Below are 18,459 nucleotides of genomic sequence, written 5' to 3'. Positions count from 1 at the left end.
AATTTTTGTAAATTTTGTCCAGGTCAGATCATTCTCTGTTGTTCTCTACTATTGCTCTGCAACTCCAGTGTAAATTCCCCTATGACACTGAACTGTATGATTTTCCACCTTATCTCCTTCAGCCATTGGTGTCAAAGTGCAAGAACTCTTTGCCTCTCATTGCCTATGAATGATAATATAAGTGAATCTCTCTTCCTTGTGTCATTCATCTTTGTCTTTTGATCTACATGTGATTATTTGATTAAAGCAAGTATGAATGTGTATATCCTTAGTTTTATTCTAGTTTAATAGTGCATATATGGGTAGAGATTGGTCTGAACACTCTATTTTGGTGCATCACCTCTTTAGATTAGAATAGATAGATTTTCTTTCATGCTATCCTTCTCCCTTTTCATCTCCAAGAGTAGTTAGGTGCATCCTAATAGTAAGAGGAAAGTGGCCTTCTCTGGAGACTCAACCTCATAGTTCAAGTCCCACAGCTTGGAGGTTGTTTCCATGTTTCACTAGGTTGTCCTCATGCATAGGCTCTAGACAAGGGTGCAAACCTAAGTGACAATAGTTTTTGGCATGCCTAGTGGGACAAAAAATCTTAAAAATTTCAAGCTTACTGGTGTTGAAAGGGAAGATTTCAAGATCAATACCAATGAGATAGTACTGGCTTCAGTGTTCAAGCCTTCAAGAGGATCATTTTTCAAAGTACTTGGAAACTCTAAGCTTCAAATACATCTAGTTCTAGACCAAAGTTGTAGTGATTTATGCCTAGAGCTGAAACAAGGGCATCTTCTAGAGGTAAGTTTCAGTATCAAGAGCTTTCATTTTTAAATCCTAGAAGAAGGAAGACTAGAATATCTTTATCACCAGTTAGGAGTGTAGTAGTAACAAATACACCTACAAGATCTATCTCTACTCCTCTTGTTGTTAGATCTCAGCCTAGATTGCCATCAATACATATCAATAGATCACTTGTCTATATGGCATTGCCTAGAGCTCATAATTTTTCCACCTTTAATGGTGGGAGCCCTCTCTTATTAGCCCAAAGACATGACATACTAGTAGTTGCACTCAAAAGTATAGCAGAGTTTACTGGTGAAACTTTTATCTCTCCCTTAGAACACATTCAAGAGGTTGCAAATGTCTACAATATCCATGGTATTAAAGAGAATGATGTTGCAGTTAGGCTCCTAGCCTCATCCTTAAAAGGAAAAGCACTACAATGGTATAGAGGTTTAGCTTATGGTTCTATAACATATTGGGATGGATTAGGAGCAGGATTGTGCAAACATTTTGAGGATAAAAGTGACTATTTGTCACTTTTACAGCAATTGACCACTATAAAAAGAGCCCCCCATGAATGTATGACTAATTTTAATTATAGATTTCAAAAGACATGGGATAGAATACCTAACTCAATGAAGCCTACCCCTAGTAATTCCTTCTTGCATTACCTTAGAGCTTTTAAGAATGATATTACCACTATAATCCAAACTATGGGAGGAGATACCTTGCCCGATGCTTATGACATAGCAATAAAATCAGAGAATATCCTAATACAAGGAGGTAAGTTGGCTCCAAGGCTTCCTAGGCTCCTCTTCCCACAACTTCTACATCATAGTCCCTCAAGCTTTGACATCCTCAAATGGGATAGATGAAATCAAAGTGATGATGCAATCTCTAATGTAGAACATGGACAAAAGAGAGAAGAACCTTGATAAAAAATTGCAAGATCAAGGGAAGAAGTTAGAAGATCAAGGAAAGAGGTTGGAGGATAATTTCTCTATGATGCAGAAAGTGAACCTCATCAATTGCAATATCAAACTTCCAACAGCGGTAGGCCTCCACATCCTAGTCATTGGAACAATTCTTTTGATCGGAATAGGTAGGGTGGCCATGCTTCAACCTCAAATGTAAACCAAAGTAGGGCCATAGTTCCTCAGAACAATATGGCTCAAGATCAAGATTTTTGTCCCTTCTGTAACTACTCCTATGCCTATTGCATGTGTCAGAAGGCTGAATCTTTTATGGCTTTGATAGTCCAAGAACCTGTAGCAAAAAAATCATACAAGGAAGACCAATTTAAGAATGCCTTAGATATGCAAAGATAGGGTGATTTATCCTTTATGAATCATCAAATGGAGGAGCATTGTAATGTAAACTAGGATTCCATTGCTCATAACACTAGAAGAAAAAAAAGAGCTATGGAAGATGTTGTCCCTTCTCCTCCCAATCAGACCTCAATTTCAAATGCAGTGTCTCATGAGCAAGCAGTAAATAATCAATCAAGTACCTTTCAGCAGCAAAGGAAAAACCATGGAAGAAAAGATGCAAGCGATCTTCAAGATATTCCATCTCAACCTCATACAATTGAAGCTCCCAAGGTTTCTACCAAAGCACCTACCATGCCATTCAGTGTGGTAGAGAAAATGAAGAAGAAAAATGTGAATATATCTATGTGGGATGTTGTTGCTACTATACCTATGCAAAAGAGGTTGCTGCAGCAAGAATTGGAAAGAATTGAACCAAAGGATCAGACACTCAGCATGGAAAGTGTCACAAGCCTAGTACAACCATCAAGGGAGGTAGAAACAAGTAAAAAGGTTAGACCTCATCCATTCTATGTTTCTCTAATTATAGGGGGCAAACTAGTCCATAATTGCATGATTGTTTTAGGGGCTAGCAATTTAGTAATGCCGAGGTGTGTTGCTGATGCTTTGGGAATGAAATATGAGCCCATTTTTAGGGATGTATTATAGTTGGATGGTAGTACTATCAAGACTGTAGGGATCCTTAGGAATGTGGAGATGGCCTTGCATGCATGCCCTGGTTGTATTGTGACCCAAGATATCTATGTTGCTGAGGTCTAGCCATATTTTCCCATCTATCTGTCAATAGACTTTATTGCCCAAATAGGTGGTTTCATATCTTTTAATTGGTCATATACATCTTTCAAGATGAGATATAGAGCCAATTCTTCAATTAGAGTAGAGCCTCAAGCCCTTCATCATATTGAATCCTACACTCCCAACCCCATCAACATGAATTGCCCTATCTTAGAGATGGATGAGAATGACATAGTGAATGAGCCCACCACTTCCCTCGCAGATATACCTAATTTTTTCTTGGAAAAATGTGCTAATGCGTATTAGTTTGACCCTATGTCAGAAACCCTTGAGATAGTTCTTAGTACATATTGTATATTGGAGAAAGATGCTCTAGTTCCCAATCTTGTGGAGACTAAAGAAGATATGAGTGGGATATGGAGTATGTATTTTGATGGCTCAAGAAATAAAAATGGGTCAAGAGCTGGTGTGATGTTGGTTTCTCCTACACAAGTAAGGTACTACTTCTCCTTCAAGGTCCAATTCAATTGCACTAATAATGTATCTAAGTATGAATCCTTGATTCAAGGTCTCCTCCTTGCTCAAAAAAGAAGAATCCAAGCCTTAAGGGTGTATGGAGATAGTGAGTTGGTGGTTAATCAAGTGAGAAGTCAGAATACCACCAAGAATGGTTTTCTCAAGTCTTATAAACATAGGGTTTGGGATTTTCTTCAAGGTTTCAATGCATTTAACATCCAAAGCATCCCTAGAAAAGACAATAGACATGCTGATAGACTTGCAGCAACAGGTGCATCTTATGATGTGCTAGGGAATCTTGAGGAGGAGAAGAAGCAACAAATCATAGTGTTAGTAAGGCCTGCTATCCCTGATAACAACATTAATTAGTAGGTGATTGAATTTGATGAGAAAATTGTCAGCTTCTTGCAGAATGAGGCAAAATTTTCAGAGAGAAATTTGTCAAGACCACAAGATTAGTATGGTGACCAAATTATTAATCTCAGCTCCAACAAGCTACCTAAGGATCTCATTAGTCTAGAAAATATTTTTAATCTTGATGATCAAGCAAGAGGCAGAACCATGAACCTAGCTGTTGATGAAGATGACTATATTCCAGTCATGATTACTGATGGAAAATCCTTAAACATGGGGAAGGTATGTTCTGAAATTGAACAAGAAAATTTTATTCATCTATGTCAAGAAGTTAATGATGTATTTTCTTGGACATATGATGACTTAAAGGGCTTTGACCCAACGTTATTTTAGCATACCATAGATCTAATTGATGATATAAAAATAGTAAGACAAAAATAGAGACCAGTGAATCCTAAAATTGAACCCTTAATGAGAAAGGATCTATCCAAATTGATTGAGGCCCACATAATTTTCTCTATCAAGCACTCATCATGGGTAGCAAACATTGTCCTTGTTAGGAAGAAGAACAGAGAAATTATATTGTGTGGACTTTAGGGACCTTAACCTAGTTTCCCTTAAAGATCTCCATCCTCTCCCTTCTATGGAGGAAATTTTGTTCAAGCTCAGTGGTTCAAAGAGATTTTCATTTTTTGATGGATTTTTTGGCTACAATCAAGTGTTGGTTAGAGAGTCTGATACGTACAAGACTACATTTACCACTAAATGGGGTACCTATGCTTATTGTAAGATGCCATTTGGGCTAACCAATGTAGGTGCTATATTTTAGAAGGCAATGGAGATGGCCTTCAAGAATTTGATTGACAAGTTTGTCTTAGTTTACCTTGATGATATCATTGTGTATTCCAAAAATGTACAAGATCATTTTGATCATCTAAGACTGGTATTACTAAGATGTAGAGAGTTTGGGGTTTCCCTTAACCCAAGCAAGTTTGTCTTTGCTACTAATCAAAGAAAATTATTAGGACATATTGTATCTAAGGATGGATTAACTATTGATCCAAAGAGGAAAAAAGAAATACTTGCCCTTCCTCTTCCTAAACACAAGAGAGGGCTGCAAAGTTTCTTAGGCAAGATAAATTTTGTGAGAAGATTTATCTCTAATCTTGCTACCATGGAAAAACCTCTTATAGCTATGCTCAAGAAAGGTATGGTCTTTGCATGGACCAAGGAAGGGAAGGAAAGTTTTGAAGAGATCAAGGGAGCCATATCCTTAGCCTCTACTCTCATGTATCCAAACTTTGAGAAGGATTTCATTCTTTATACCTTAGGTGGTGAGTCAAGTATTCCTGTTGTCATGACTCAAACAAATGACAAGAATGAAGAGTAGCCCATAGCTTTCTTTAGTGAAGGGCTTAATGAATATGAAGATAAGTACAACTATGTGGAAAAGCAAGCCCTTGTAGTCATCAGAGCTTTAAAAAAATTTAGACACCTCATGTCTCATAATAAGATTGATTTGTTAGTCCCCCATGCCAGTGTGAAGGATTTCCTTTTGAACAAAGATGTTAGTGAGAAAAGAGCTGGTTGGATTACAAAGGTAATGGAATATGATGTTGAAATTCAGATTACCAAGTTGGTAAGAGGGAAAGGATTGTGTAAATAGATGCTATCATCTCAGGAACCTAATGAGGAGGCTTCTATGATATTGACAGAGAAACAAGAGGCAAGAAATGGTGACCCAAGGAGTTGGATGGATGATATGAAGAATTTCTTGCTAGGAAATGGATACCCTCAAGGATTAGATAAATCTAAAAGGAGACAATATAGATTGTAGTCAATCCCTTATGTCATAATTGATGGTATCTTATTTAGAAGAGGTTTCAATGGAGCCCTACTAAGAAGCATTGATAAAGACCAAGCTGAAAGGGTGATCAAAGAGCTTCATTATGGTCCTAATGGTGGCCACTTCTCAGCGAGGACAACCATAATGAAGATCATGAGGGCTGGTTATTATTGGTGATTTTTGTTCCATGATTGTCATAAGTATGTGAGGAAGTGTGAAAAATGTTCTTTCTTTTCTAGCAAGCAAAGGCTTGCAGCCCTTCCCCTTCATCCTATCTAGGTGGACAAACCTTTTACTCAGTGGGGATTGGATTTCATAGGCCCTATCAATCATCCTTCTAGCTTGGGTCACAAGTGGATTTTGGCTGCTACAAATTTCTTCACCAAATGGATAGAGGAAATTGCATTGAAGGATGCCATTGAATCTTCAGTTGTTGAGTTCCTTGATGGAATTGTGACCAGGTTTGGTGCCCCTTCAACTATTATTTTAGATAATGCAAAGTCTTTTGTTGGAGCTTAGATTTGTGCATGGGTAGTGGATCATAATATCTATTTGAGTACATCCTCAAATGATTATCCTCAGGGTAATGGTTTGTCTAAGTCCTCCAACAAGAACCTAATCAAAATCATAAAGAGAACAATAGAGGATAACCAGAGGTGTTGGCATAAAAAATTGAGAACAACTCTATGGGTTGACAGGATAACACCTAAGAGATCAATAGGGAACTCTCCATTTGTGCTGGTATATGGTAGATAAGAAAGGCTTCCAATTTCATTGGAGTTCCCAGCCCTGGAGTTAGCTCATTAGTTGGAACTAATTGAAGATGATTCCATGACAGTGAGAGTGGCAGAACTGATGGAGCTAGAAGAGAAAAGGAATCAGGCCATGCAGACCCTAGAGACACACAAGCAGTAGGTCAAAAAGAGTTTTGACAAAAGAGCTAGGGTTAGGATCTTCAAGGAGGGATATTTGGTTTTGAAATGGGACACAGTTAGGGAAAAACTAGGAAGACACTCAAAATTCGACACACTGTGGAGTGGTCCCTACCTAATTGAAATTTGTAAATATGCCAATGCTTTCTAGTTAAGCAAGCCTGGTGGTGAAATTCTGCCCATTGCAGTCAATGGGATTTATCTTAAGTCATGTTTCTGACAAGATTTGAGGTTCCATGTACATATTAGAGTAGTTTTCTTTTTGTTGGCTTCCGACTTTCCAAGAAGTGCATGAGCACAGGGTTGTCTCTCTATGAGACAACAAGTTTCAAAGTTTTGAAGGTTGCAGATGAAGGTTTTGTTTCTAGTTCTAGTTGCAGAATAGAGTTTTTTCAATGTTTTGCTATTGCCACAGAGGTAGGTTCATGGTTTCATAGTACACTGATTCATATTTTCCATGACTCTATAGCCCAATGGATGTTCAGGCCACTGGTCTTATGCATAGCTGGCTTGCATCCTCTATGAGTCACTAGAAATGTTACCCATTTTTACCCCCCCACCAAGTGTTTGAATTTTAAATTCTTGCCTACCCAACAGTCACTTCTCGGCTTAATACTATTTTAAAAATGCCAAGAATATCAAAAAATGAATAAAAAACCTTATGTTTTATTAATGTTGACGTGCAACTTTCCATGCCATTAGATCTTCCATGATCTATGGTTCCCTACTTCCCCCGCATTATCAAGATAAATTACCCTTAAATAATGCAAGAAATTCCCTTTGTGACACATGGTAGGTGGGTTTGTGTTCCTTCTATGGGCTGCAAGTTCGACAGGGTGGCTGGCTGAGATCGCAATTCTATTGGTGCCCACTTCCTCGCATTCTGAGCTTTGTCAGACCTTCTAATAATGCAAGAAAGTATGTTTTTGACATGCATCTAGGTGATGTCATGGTGGATGGTTGTAGAGGTCCAAAAAGTATGAGTTAAGGCACCATGAGATCTCCCCAGATCAAGGGCTGGTGCTTTCTTGCATTATGGAGATGTGAGGAAATTAAATAATGTGGGGAAGCAGTTTGGCGACACCTGTCTTAGTTGATGTCATGGGCCCACTTTCTCAAAAGGTATCAAAAGCTCGTCCTCAGTGGCATATTGTCAGGCAAGTTAGAGTATGAATGTAGATCTTATTGGCCCATCTAATTGACTAGGTATGCAATCCTACACAGATTTTGATCACTGTCAAATCTTCAAGGATTGAGGGCTGGCGCTTCCCTGCATTATCAAGATGTGAGGAGATTAAAAAATGTAGGAAAGTAGGTGAAGGGCACATGTCCCAGATGATGTCATTTTCCCACCCTCATCATTGCTAGGTGCTTGATGAGCCCTCACCGTTCGATGTGGTATGATCCACGGTTGGCATTATGTTGCTATGGAAAATTGCACGTTGTTTTGCCATAGCGACATAATGCTTTGTCAACATGTGTCCCTATGGGATTAGTTTCTCTATGGATCGCCAGTTGGACACCATGTGTTGCCAGGCATGGTATGGATTGTTGAAGTGGCACCAGGTGTGATGGGCCTGAGGTAAGAACAAGGATAGTATTATGAGGATATCCCACGATCATTGATCTCATGGAGATATATGATTGGAACTTTCTCGCATTATCAAGGTGCAAGGAAATTAAAAAATGCGAGAAAGTAGGTGGTGGACACATGTCTTAGTAGGCCCAGCCAGGGTATTAACATAGAGGCAGCATGGTTAAGGTTGACGATTAGTATAACATCGTGGTTAGATTTTGAGGAGCTAGCACGGTTAGTGAGGAAAGGCATGGTCAACTGTGGGGAGATCTGCGAGGTTGAAAAATGAGGTAAATTGATTGGTCCACATGGATCATCTCGATGCCAGGGTTATGTTGACTTGCTGATCATGTTGATTCACGAGCCAAGAATAGGGGGAAGCTAAGATTTTACATGAATCTGATTTTGATGATCAATTCCAACCAGCAAGAAATGAATGCTAAACAAGGAAGAACACTCCCCCCTTGATCCAATCTATCTACCTGGTCAGAGTGATTTAATGACACCATTTTTGTCTTCTCAATGCCCTATTCCCAATCATTGCATCTGGATTTGCCAAAAGATTAGATTTTCTTCAGATCCCCATGATTGTCCTTGGTAGAGCCTTGGTGGTGGTTGTAGGATAGTTTTGGAGGAAAAATCTCAGTTATGCCTGAACTATAAAGGCAATTTTTGTAAATTTTGTCCACGTCAGATCATTCTCTATTGTTCTTTGCTAATGCTCTACAACTCTAGTGTAAATTCTCCTATGCTTTTAAACTGTATGATTTTCTACCTTATCTCCTTCAGCCATTGGTGTCAAAGTGCAAGAACTCTTTGCCTCTCGCTGATATTTTTTAGAGATCTTTGATCTACATGATTGTATCTCCTTGGCCTATGAATGATAATATAAGTGATTCTCTCTTCCTTATGTCATTCATCTTGGTCTTTTGATCTGCATGTGATTATTTGATTAAAGCAAGTTTGAATGTGTATATCCTTAGTTTCATTTTGGTTCAATAGTGGATATATGGGTAGAGATTGGTCTGAAGACTCTATTTTGGTGCATCACCTCTTTAGTGAATAGGTAGATTTGATTTCATGCTCTCCTTCTCCCTTTTCCTCTCCTAGAGTAGTTAGGTGCATCCTGATAGTAAGAGGAAGCCATCCTTCTCTAGAGATTCAACCTCACAGTTCAAGTCCCATAGCTTGGAGGTTGTTTCCATGTTTCACTAGGTTATCTTTATGCATAGGCTCTGGACAAGGGTGCAAACCTAAGTGACAATAGTTACATAAGATACTAATATAGTTTCCTTATCTTCATTTGAATCATCTTTCATAGCAACACACACAAATTCATCATCATGACTATCTGATTTTTCATTAGGTTCTTCTTCAGCAATGCAACAAGCTTCTTTCCCTTGTCCTTATAACCTTTATTGCTCTCATCTTTTCTACCTTATAATTTTTCATCAATTCTATTATTCTTCTCCTCATTAGTACATTTGAGGCCATTTTTTGACCAAAATTGGTCAAAATTTTGACCTAATTTTTGACCAAAGTTTGACCAAATTTGACCAAGCCATTGGTTAAAGTTTTTCTCATCAAAATTTTGACCAATACATTGGTCAAAAACTGTCAAACATGTTGTCCCAAGTTCTACCAAGCATTGGTAAAAATTTTGACCAATGCTTGGAGAAAACTACAAAGCATCAGTTGAAATTTCAACCAATACTTGGTCAAAAACTCCAAGCATTGGTCAAAATTTAAACTAATGTTTGGTTGAGAACTACCAAGCATTGGTCAAAATTTTGACCAATGCTTGGTAAAAAATTTTTTTTAGGCTCACACTTGTTGAGGTCCACTTTAGCAATGGCCCTTCCTATGAAATTGTTGTATAAAACCTTTGTAATGAGATAATGTGTTATGAGCTCTTCATCAGTGGGATGGAACGTGAATCCAAGAGGCATTGTGCATCACCCATTTCATGACTGTAACTAAAGTTAAGAGCCTCTATTATTGAATTCTCTTCTCTATCACCCATATTCATTTCCTTTGCTATGGGAAATAAGGAAGAGAATTCCATAATAGAGGCTCTTAACTTTAGTTATAGTCATGATATGGGTGATGCACAACTGCCTCCTAGATTCACGTTCCATCCCACCGATGAAGAGCTCATAACACATTATCTTATTAAAAAAATTTTAGACAGTAATTTCATAGGAAGGGTCATTTCTGAAGTGGACCTCCACAAGTGTGAGCCTTAGGGAGGGTTCAATTCCCTCCTTTATTATTCACTATGCGTATAATCCCATGCACCCATATGATCTCAAATGATGATGTAATAAATGCTGAGTGTCTATGTTGAGTGCTCCAAAACCATCCATTTCATGCCTTCATCTATACACAATGTCTTTCTAGTTTCTTTCTACTCACAGGCCCATTTCATTTCATATAATCATCTAAAAATTGTGTCACTCTAAGCTCTCGACTATTTCCTCTTGATTGATCATTTCATAACTATTGAATGAGAGCTTTGGGATAAGCTATAGGAATCCATCAAAGCATAAAGGATTTTGTTAGATGATGTAGATGAAGTAGTGGCATTTTCCTTGGGAAAAATGCTTGAAAAATGGAAGCATAGATAAGTCATGTGAATTTTTTGACAGGATGCCTGAATGTAATGTGGTCATCAAAAGCCATGGTTGTTGGATATGCACAAAATAGATATATTGAGAGAATATATTTGTTTAAGTTGCAACTGCCCTGGTAGACATGCATTGAAAATGTGGAATCGTAGATGAATAGTTCAATTGAATCCTCCTCCTAGAGGAAGGCTACAAAAAATACATAGTTCAATTGAATGGTCTATAGATACGATTAGGATAAATTGCAACTATGGATAAATCATCATATTAGAGAATCACAACTATGGATAAATCGTCATTTAGAACTATTTTCACTAGTAGCTAAGATATCAATTTGCATCATACATGGAATAAGTTGAAGAGTAGTCAATACACATCAACATCATGAGAAGTGATTTGGTTAATAAACTAATTACTAAATCAATATGGAGTGATATAGAATAGAAAATGAGGAATCTGTAATGGGTATTCTAGTTCCCAAATGCTGATAAGTATGATAGCTACTATAAAGACCAAAAACCAATTGATAATTGATCAATGATTATATGTATATCCAATGATGGTCCATGATTATATGTAACAAGATGATACACAAATTAGGAGAAGTTGTATCAATAAACATAAACAATCAAGAGGACATTAATCAACATATGACTGAGCAATAATAAGCATAAAAAACTCATAACTGATATTTATATGGAGGAACAACAATATGTTATGATAATGATTAAGTGAAAAAATGAAAAACTTTGAGATTTATTGAACCAATGAACCATATTATTATACTAGGTCATGCACACTGACTAGTGAGATTATTACTATTGGCATCCAATAAGGAGAATATTATAATCAATAACTAAAGGCTGATTAATTATTGAATGAAAGGATGCAAATATAACAAGGAAAAGGTGCATCTAGAAATGATCATGAAGGGATACAATCTTCATTATTAAAAAATGTTATACTAACTGATCTTATTGTTAGAAGACTTGTAACAGAAAGGTGTGATTAGCAAAGGAAATGAAGGGACATAAGACATGTCCCATACAATGACACTCCTCACTCAAGGATGCATATATAAGAAAGATTTTCCATTTATCATTTAGAAATAAAATAAAAATTATTCAAAACACAAAACAATTTAACACAAATGTCTTATATTCATTTAAAGAGGTTCTTCAAAATCTGTTTCTTTTTTCAATCATTTTATCTTTATTATTCCTAGCTAAAAGAAACAACTATTTCTAAGTTTTGAATCTACATGAATAGTGCACAAATTTTATTCAATAGAGGTATGAAGAATACCCATAATAGATAGTCATTGTTAGTACACTCCAGAATACTGTCAACTGGCTTGTTCTCATATGTTTTGATTGTCTCCAAGTAACTAGTACACTCTTCCACACTACAATCTCCAAACAAAAATCCTAATTAATGACAAAAAAATTATCCCATTTAAAAGAAAATAAAATAGTTTTTCATGCATGTTTGAGCCTATGTTCTGAGTGTTCCTTTGTGGGGTAGTACAAAGGATCCATGGGGTCTTCCTAGGCAAGTCTACAAGAGGTTGGAACACAGTAAATTAGAAGCAAATCCCAATAACAAATGTATAATGTATAGTAATATTAAAACCTGGAAGGATTGCTACCAAAGAGACAAAACTAATGCTAAAGATAACAATCTAATTTTGGAAGGTAAAGTAAAAGTGATTGCAATAGATGATCTAGTACTCAATTTTTAAGTATTTTCCAAGATTTCAAAAATTGTGGGAAAACATTCATGTGAGCCAGTATTTTAAGAAAGAAGCCCCATTTTATACATTTATGAAGTTGTATATTAAAAGTGTGACTCAACATTTTGGCTTTTACTAGCTTTGAGGATAAGATTCTTTAAGGAAAAGGGTATGTTGTGTGCCTAGACACAAAATAACATTATACTTGTTTTCTAGCCTATAGCCCTAGTTACCAAAAAGACATCTCTTCTTTTCAAGATGCAATAGACAGAACCACCATTATTTGAGTACTTTTTCTTTATAGTTAGGAATTTGTAGCTGCAGTTTATCTTAGGAGAGCATGTACTTCCCATATCTTGCAAATATGGTGTTGTTTGATATTTTTCTGCAATTCATTCTATGAATTTTTAAGGAACTCCTCAGAATATGCACTATGAAGGAAAGAAAACAATATTCAAAAATAAAATGAAAACCATTTATTTCATTGGTAAATAGAAGGGAACATAGTCCTTTAATGGTAGAAATTATAGCTTAAGGTGAAAAAGGCTTCTAAGGAGATGCAAGCAAGATGATTAAAGAATTTTTTCATTCTTGATAGATAGAATCATACCTCAAAAATCCATCCATAGGTTCAATGAGAGGTTCCCAAAAGTCATGTTTTTCATTGTATGACCTTGTCACTAATGATAGATTTACTATTGAATTTAAGTAATCGAGTCTTCAATGTAAACTAGACATGATGTCAATGAAACAAATGTTCAATAATGGAACCATCTGCATGGACAAATGAAAAGTGAAACCAATGTCAAACCACTAATGGATTCCATGAGATATAAGATTTACATAGCCATTTTCATCACTAAATTGTGAGAGTACATGCATGTAAAGTTTTACATCGCAACATTCCTGCCCATGAAATGCTTACCAGACCAGCAAAATCATCAAAAAGTGTTGTTGAAATCCTTTGTAGTTGGGCATCAATCACTAAGTCATCTAGTTCAAGGGAATTGGTCTGATTAGCTAGTCTTAGGGCAAACCTTCTTGGTGGCCTTTTTATTCCAATTATTACAAGAAATGTACTAGTTTATAAATTGTCTCACATGGTTAGATTCCAAAAAAATAAAAAAAGAATCTCAATTATCCTTCTACAAAAGTGATCAATAGATTATACCTTAGTATCTAGCATCCATATGCTAAAGTCTTCTCTTGTTTGTTTAATTTTAGTTGCGTCCCAAATATTGTTATTAGGGAACTGAGCTCCAATTACTAAATCATTGCAAATACAATGCAATGATTTGAATTCACCTAGTTTTGGGGGAGATTTTCTTGCAATGCATCCTAGAGAAACATATCCAGGAGGAGCCTGAGGCAACCGGAAGGAGATACTTTTCACACCTCTATGTTTATATATTTGTCCCATTTTTATGAAGTCTAATGGTGGTTTTAAAAGAACCCCATCATTTAGGTCATGAAGAATCAAACTTTCATTTGGAGGCTCAAATCTACATTCCAAAACATTTCAACAATAGGAGAAATGTTAATAATAGTAGTCGCTTGAAGTACAGAATAAAGAAAAGCATTATAGAAATTGACTTGTACAGTGAAGAATTGAACATGTAAGGAAGATAGTTAAGAACCAAGATTGATGTACAACAATTAAAAAATAAAGATAAAGTATGCTTTTCTTGTTGAGCTATAAGTGGCATCTACTGCTATTGTTACTATTGTTGAATGGGTGCAGCTCAAGACCACCTAACATTAGATCATTGTCCTTGTTGTGGCTGAACCAAAGAAAGATAGAAATTTGGAATAGGTGCATTTCCTAGACTAATACTAGGGACAAGCTGCTGCTGATAATAAAATCCACCAGCTTATGAGAAAATTGGCATCAGATCATAAACTACCAATGGAAACAATGCTGGATAAATAACTTGTAAAAATTTGGAATGGTTTTCCAAGCGTAACATGCTAAAAACGGCAATTTGTTCTTATATAAGAACATAACAAATAAAAGCTAATGAATATTGAACTTTTCATTTTAGATTGGTTACCAAATAAAAGTTGACACATCCTTTTCTTCAAGATGAGCATAGAGCCATTTGCAAGGTATCAAAAATTAACTTTGAATTGATTAGCACAGAGTAACAACATTAGTAGCAAATATATCAAAAAATATGAATATATATCATATTTACTTCAAGTGGCATGAGTTTGGGTGGCCTGTGTCCATACAACATTGGTTGGCTTAGACCTGGACCTCCAGGAGAGTATATAGGAAGATGAGTTGGCATAGCTTGTGCCACGCCAACCGGATTTCACATTTGTGAGAATTACGTCTGCATAAAATAATCAAGATATGCCAAATTAGTCTGGCATTCCACTAAGAGAATACTAATAATTTCAACCAACCAAATAGACATTTTGAATCAATAATTCCTAGAGTGATACTAGTTACAACAATATTTTGAGTAAGCAAAAACATTCTAGTAATAAACACACATTTAGGAACCCAACAATTCCTAAATTTCTACCTAGACTTAACCATCTAACCTATTGAATATATTATTAATACCCTTCCACCCCCTATAACCTCATGACCATTCTTTCCTACTCTTATAAGAAATAGTTCCATAAAGATAGCTCAAGTCCATACTAAATATCTTAATGATTGAGTTTCTATATATAGTTATCTTATTTAGCCTACCTGACTTTGACTTTCAGTAAATTTGCTAAATTAGAGATAAATTGTAAGATAAGAACAAGAATTGAATATGGATCCATCTTGTTGAATTGGTTTCAAAATAAACAGCATGGAATCAAGTTTGTAAATCTACTCCTCAAAATAAGAATGAAAAGAAGTACCTATAACCTTGCTCTTCTCTCTTCTTTGCGCTAAGCTAGCACAACATAGAGTGGCTTGCCGACTACTATTTTCCCATACATTTTTACAAGCTACATACAAAAACTTACAATCTTAATAAAAGAGATATTAGAAGACAAGTTTTAGGAGTTCTAAATATTTAACAAACTTTTACATCTACTCAAAAAAAACCATACTTATAGCTTCAGATGCTTCATTAGGAGTTGAGAAGGCCACAAAACCAAAGCCCAAACTATAACATTCAATCAATAAAATCACATAACATTCATTAATATGATATAAAATTCATTAATACACAATAATCAGCATTGGATTCCATTCACTAATGATGTGGAGGGAGGGTGGTGGTCTTCAAGACAGAATGAGAATTCAAAATTTTTAGAGGTTTAGGCACTCTAGCCTATCAACTACTTCAAATGCTTACGAGGTCAAACTTGTCAAAGCCTTATACTACACTCCTTAATGATAATTTTGGTGTTATAGGCTATTAATGACTTTGATTCAATGGATTCTAAGGTTGTATGTCAATCCCATACTCCACATTTAGTAAAATGCTCACAATCTATCACAGAGACCTACTTCAGCAACCAAGTGGCCCTACAGCAGAGCAAAAAATGGAAATAACTTTGTTTTTACTCAAAACACTTGGCAAGACATTTGCATTTACAAATACCATTTTGGGAGTATACAACATATCAAAAACTTATTGTTGACTATTTTGGACCAGTACACCTATTCTTAACAGTTACCTGTTTCAATGCATGAAAATTGTCCAAATTAACAAAGGAAGTATGTGGCACTTCCAACTCCTAGATAGTGACTCATTCTATCTCCAATTGCCCAAATCCAAAGGCAATTTTTCTCACGGGCCCTACAACACGCATATTTGCAATTGGTGTCTTCCAACCCTATCAACTAAGGCTTCCTCAATCCACTTTCTCCACATGACCCTGCAATGAATTGGTGATAGATTCACCATCAAATGAACACTGTATAATGTTCCTAAACATAAAATATACTTGTTGTTTGGCTAGGTTATCCACTGCAATACTAGGTACCCAGTTTCAGCACTTGTTCTCACTATTCAACTTGTGATCACACTGTATCAAAAATACTCTTCCTTTAGGTGAGGATTAATTTTTCTTGAGACAGTATAATCCTATTTTCCTTATTTGGAATATGTGTTATCTGAAGCCATTCAAGCATGGGAAATTTTTCCTAATTGAAACTGGTGTAACTTTTCTAACCCTTCTAGGCCACATATAATCTACCCTTTCTTATTTTATATAGTTTATTTTCTAGTTGGGACCCTAATATTTAAGCAATTGTACTTGATAGGTTGCAATTTTTTTTTACTATGCTCAAAAGACAGTTCTTCATCCCACAACACCATTATTTGACCAAGAAAATCAATTGCTAAAATTTGGTTGTGTAAGGGCATTGAAGAGAGTGTTCATGAAAAAGATGACACTCTTAGTGATGTCAAGCTTAAAAAATTTCAAGTATGGCATGGTTTCAAAATATTTTTAAAATATCAGATGCTTTTGGTTTGCTCTTTGGGGACGCATCAATTTTTAAAAGCTATTTTTTGCACTGTAACTTGAAATCTATCCATCTTGTTCATTGGACAGGATGTTAATCTTCAAATCTATTTTGCTAAAAAAATTCTTTGAATATAAAAACTATTGGAAATTGTGTTTCATCTGAGAACTTGCCATTAGAATGGAGGCTCATGATAGCTTATTCTCCTATTTATTGAGTAGGTTAGATGCTTTAATGCTCCTTTACAATCCTCTGAGATTGTTAATGTGAAAAGGGTTGTCTTAGAGAGACTTCCACAAGAGTTCAATGAAAATGGCTTGTCACTAACATGATTTCCTTTTCTCCATGCTCTTTTTATTGAGAAAGGATGATTGGAAACTACTTGGATAGTTTTACAAAGTTTTGGTTATGATGATGAGATTAAGCTAAGAGATGAACTCCTTCCATCTGCACAGTTCAAGCGAGCACCTGACCTAGTTTTTTTTAAGATTATATAATTTTTGAGGGTCCTCATTCATGTTTGACTATTACCTCATATAAATCAATAATCCACTTGGATATAGAAACTGAGTGACTATTACCTACCAAATAAGGGTTCAACAATAATAGCAACTGAGAGTTGTGCAACATAAACAAGATATGGCTGGAAGTAAGTGTTCATGTATTTTGTGTAGCTGGATAGTCTACAAATGTCCCAAAAGGGATCAGACATATGTCATAAAAAAAAAGATCAACATGAATTAATTAAAATATTGAAATATAAAAAAATAGGACCTAAATTGAAGAACATCAAAGATGGTCAAAATACAGGTAAAGGAAAGAACTAAAAATACCTTATTAAAAATTGATCTCGTCTTTGGGGAAGAAATTTTTATAAAGGGGCTAGTGCTTATTGATATTGATCTCATTCATTAGAAAACCTCACACTTGAATATTGAAACAACTAATGTTTTAAAAGATAAAGGCTACTCTTGAATGGTTCACCCCAAGGCAAAAAAAACTAAAGACTGGATTTTAATGCATGACGTTTGAGCAGAGGTAAAATGATATAGATCCATACTTGTGTTACCAATGGTGCTCAAGTCTTTTCAAATATGAGCAAAATCTTGTGATGGCCTCCTCACAATGGATTGATACTCCAACTCAAGAATACCCAAATTTTTAGTGCCAATATCCATTAACTTCATTTCAAAGTTAGAGATCTTATCCTGGTCTAATTCAAACATATGAATAATTTGTAAGAAATTAGTCACATTTATTTCTCATTTAGTTTCTAGAAATATAAATTCAGAAACAACAAAAATTATAAAATAAACTTTGCACCATATCATTAGATATAATAATGAACGACAAATAACATGAATACTTTATTTTGCACAAGCAGACACAAGTCCAATTCCAATTTTGCAGCATAATACATGAAGAAAAGGCATGACATGTAAAAGTCATGCAAAAACACAAATCTTACACAACAAAGAGAGAGGTATAGTCCCTATCCTAGTTGACAGTCTTCTCTCTATGCATACAAATGACTGATCATAATTAAGAACATGAACAAGGAGACACATTGAGAAAAACAACAAGACATCAACATTTAGAAAAATCTAAAGAAAATC

This window comes from Cupressus sempervirens, chromosome 3 (genome assembly GCF_028749045.1).
Source record: "Cupressus sempervirens isolate cs-2001-9-10 chromosome 3, ASM2874904v1, whole genome shotgun sequence".
Taxonomy (NCBI): domain Eukaryota; kingdom Viridiplantae; phylum Streptophyta; class Pinopsida; order Cupressales; family Cupressaceae; genus Cupressus; species Cupressus sempervirens.
Note: the sequence above shows the minus strand (reverse complement) of the source record.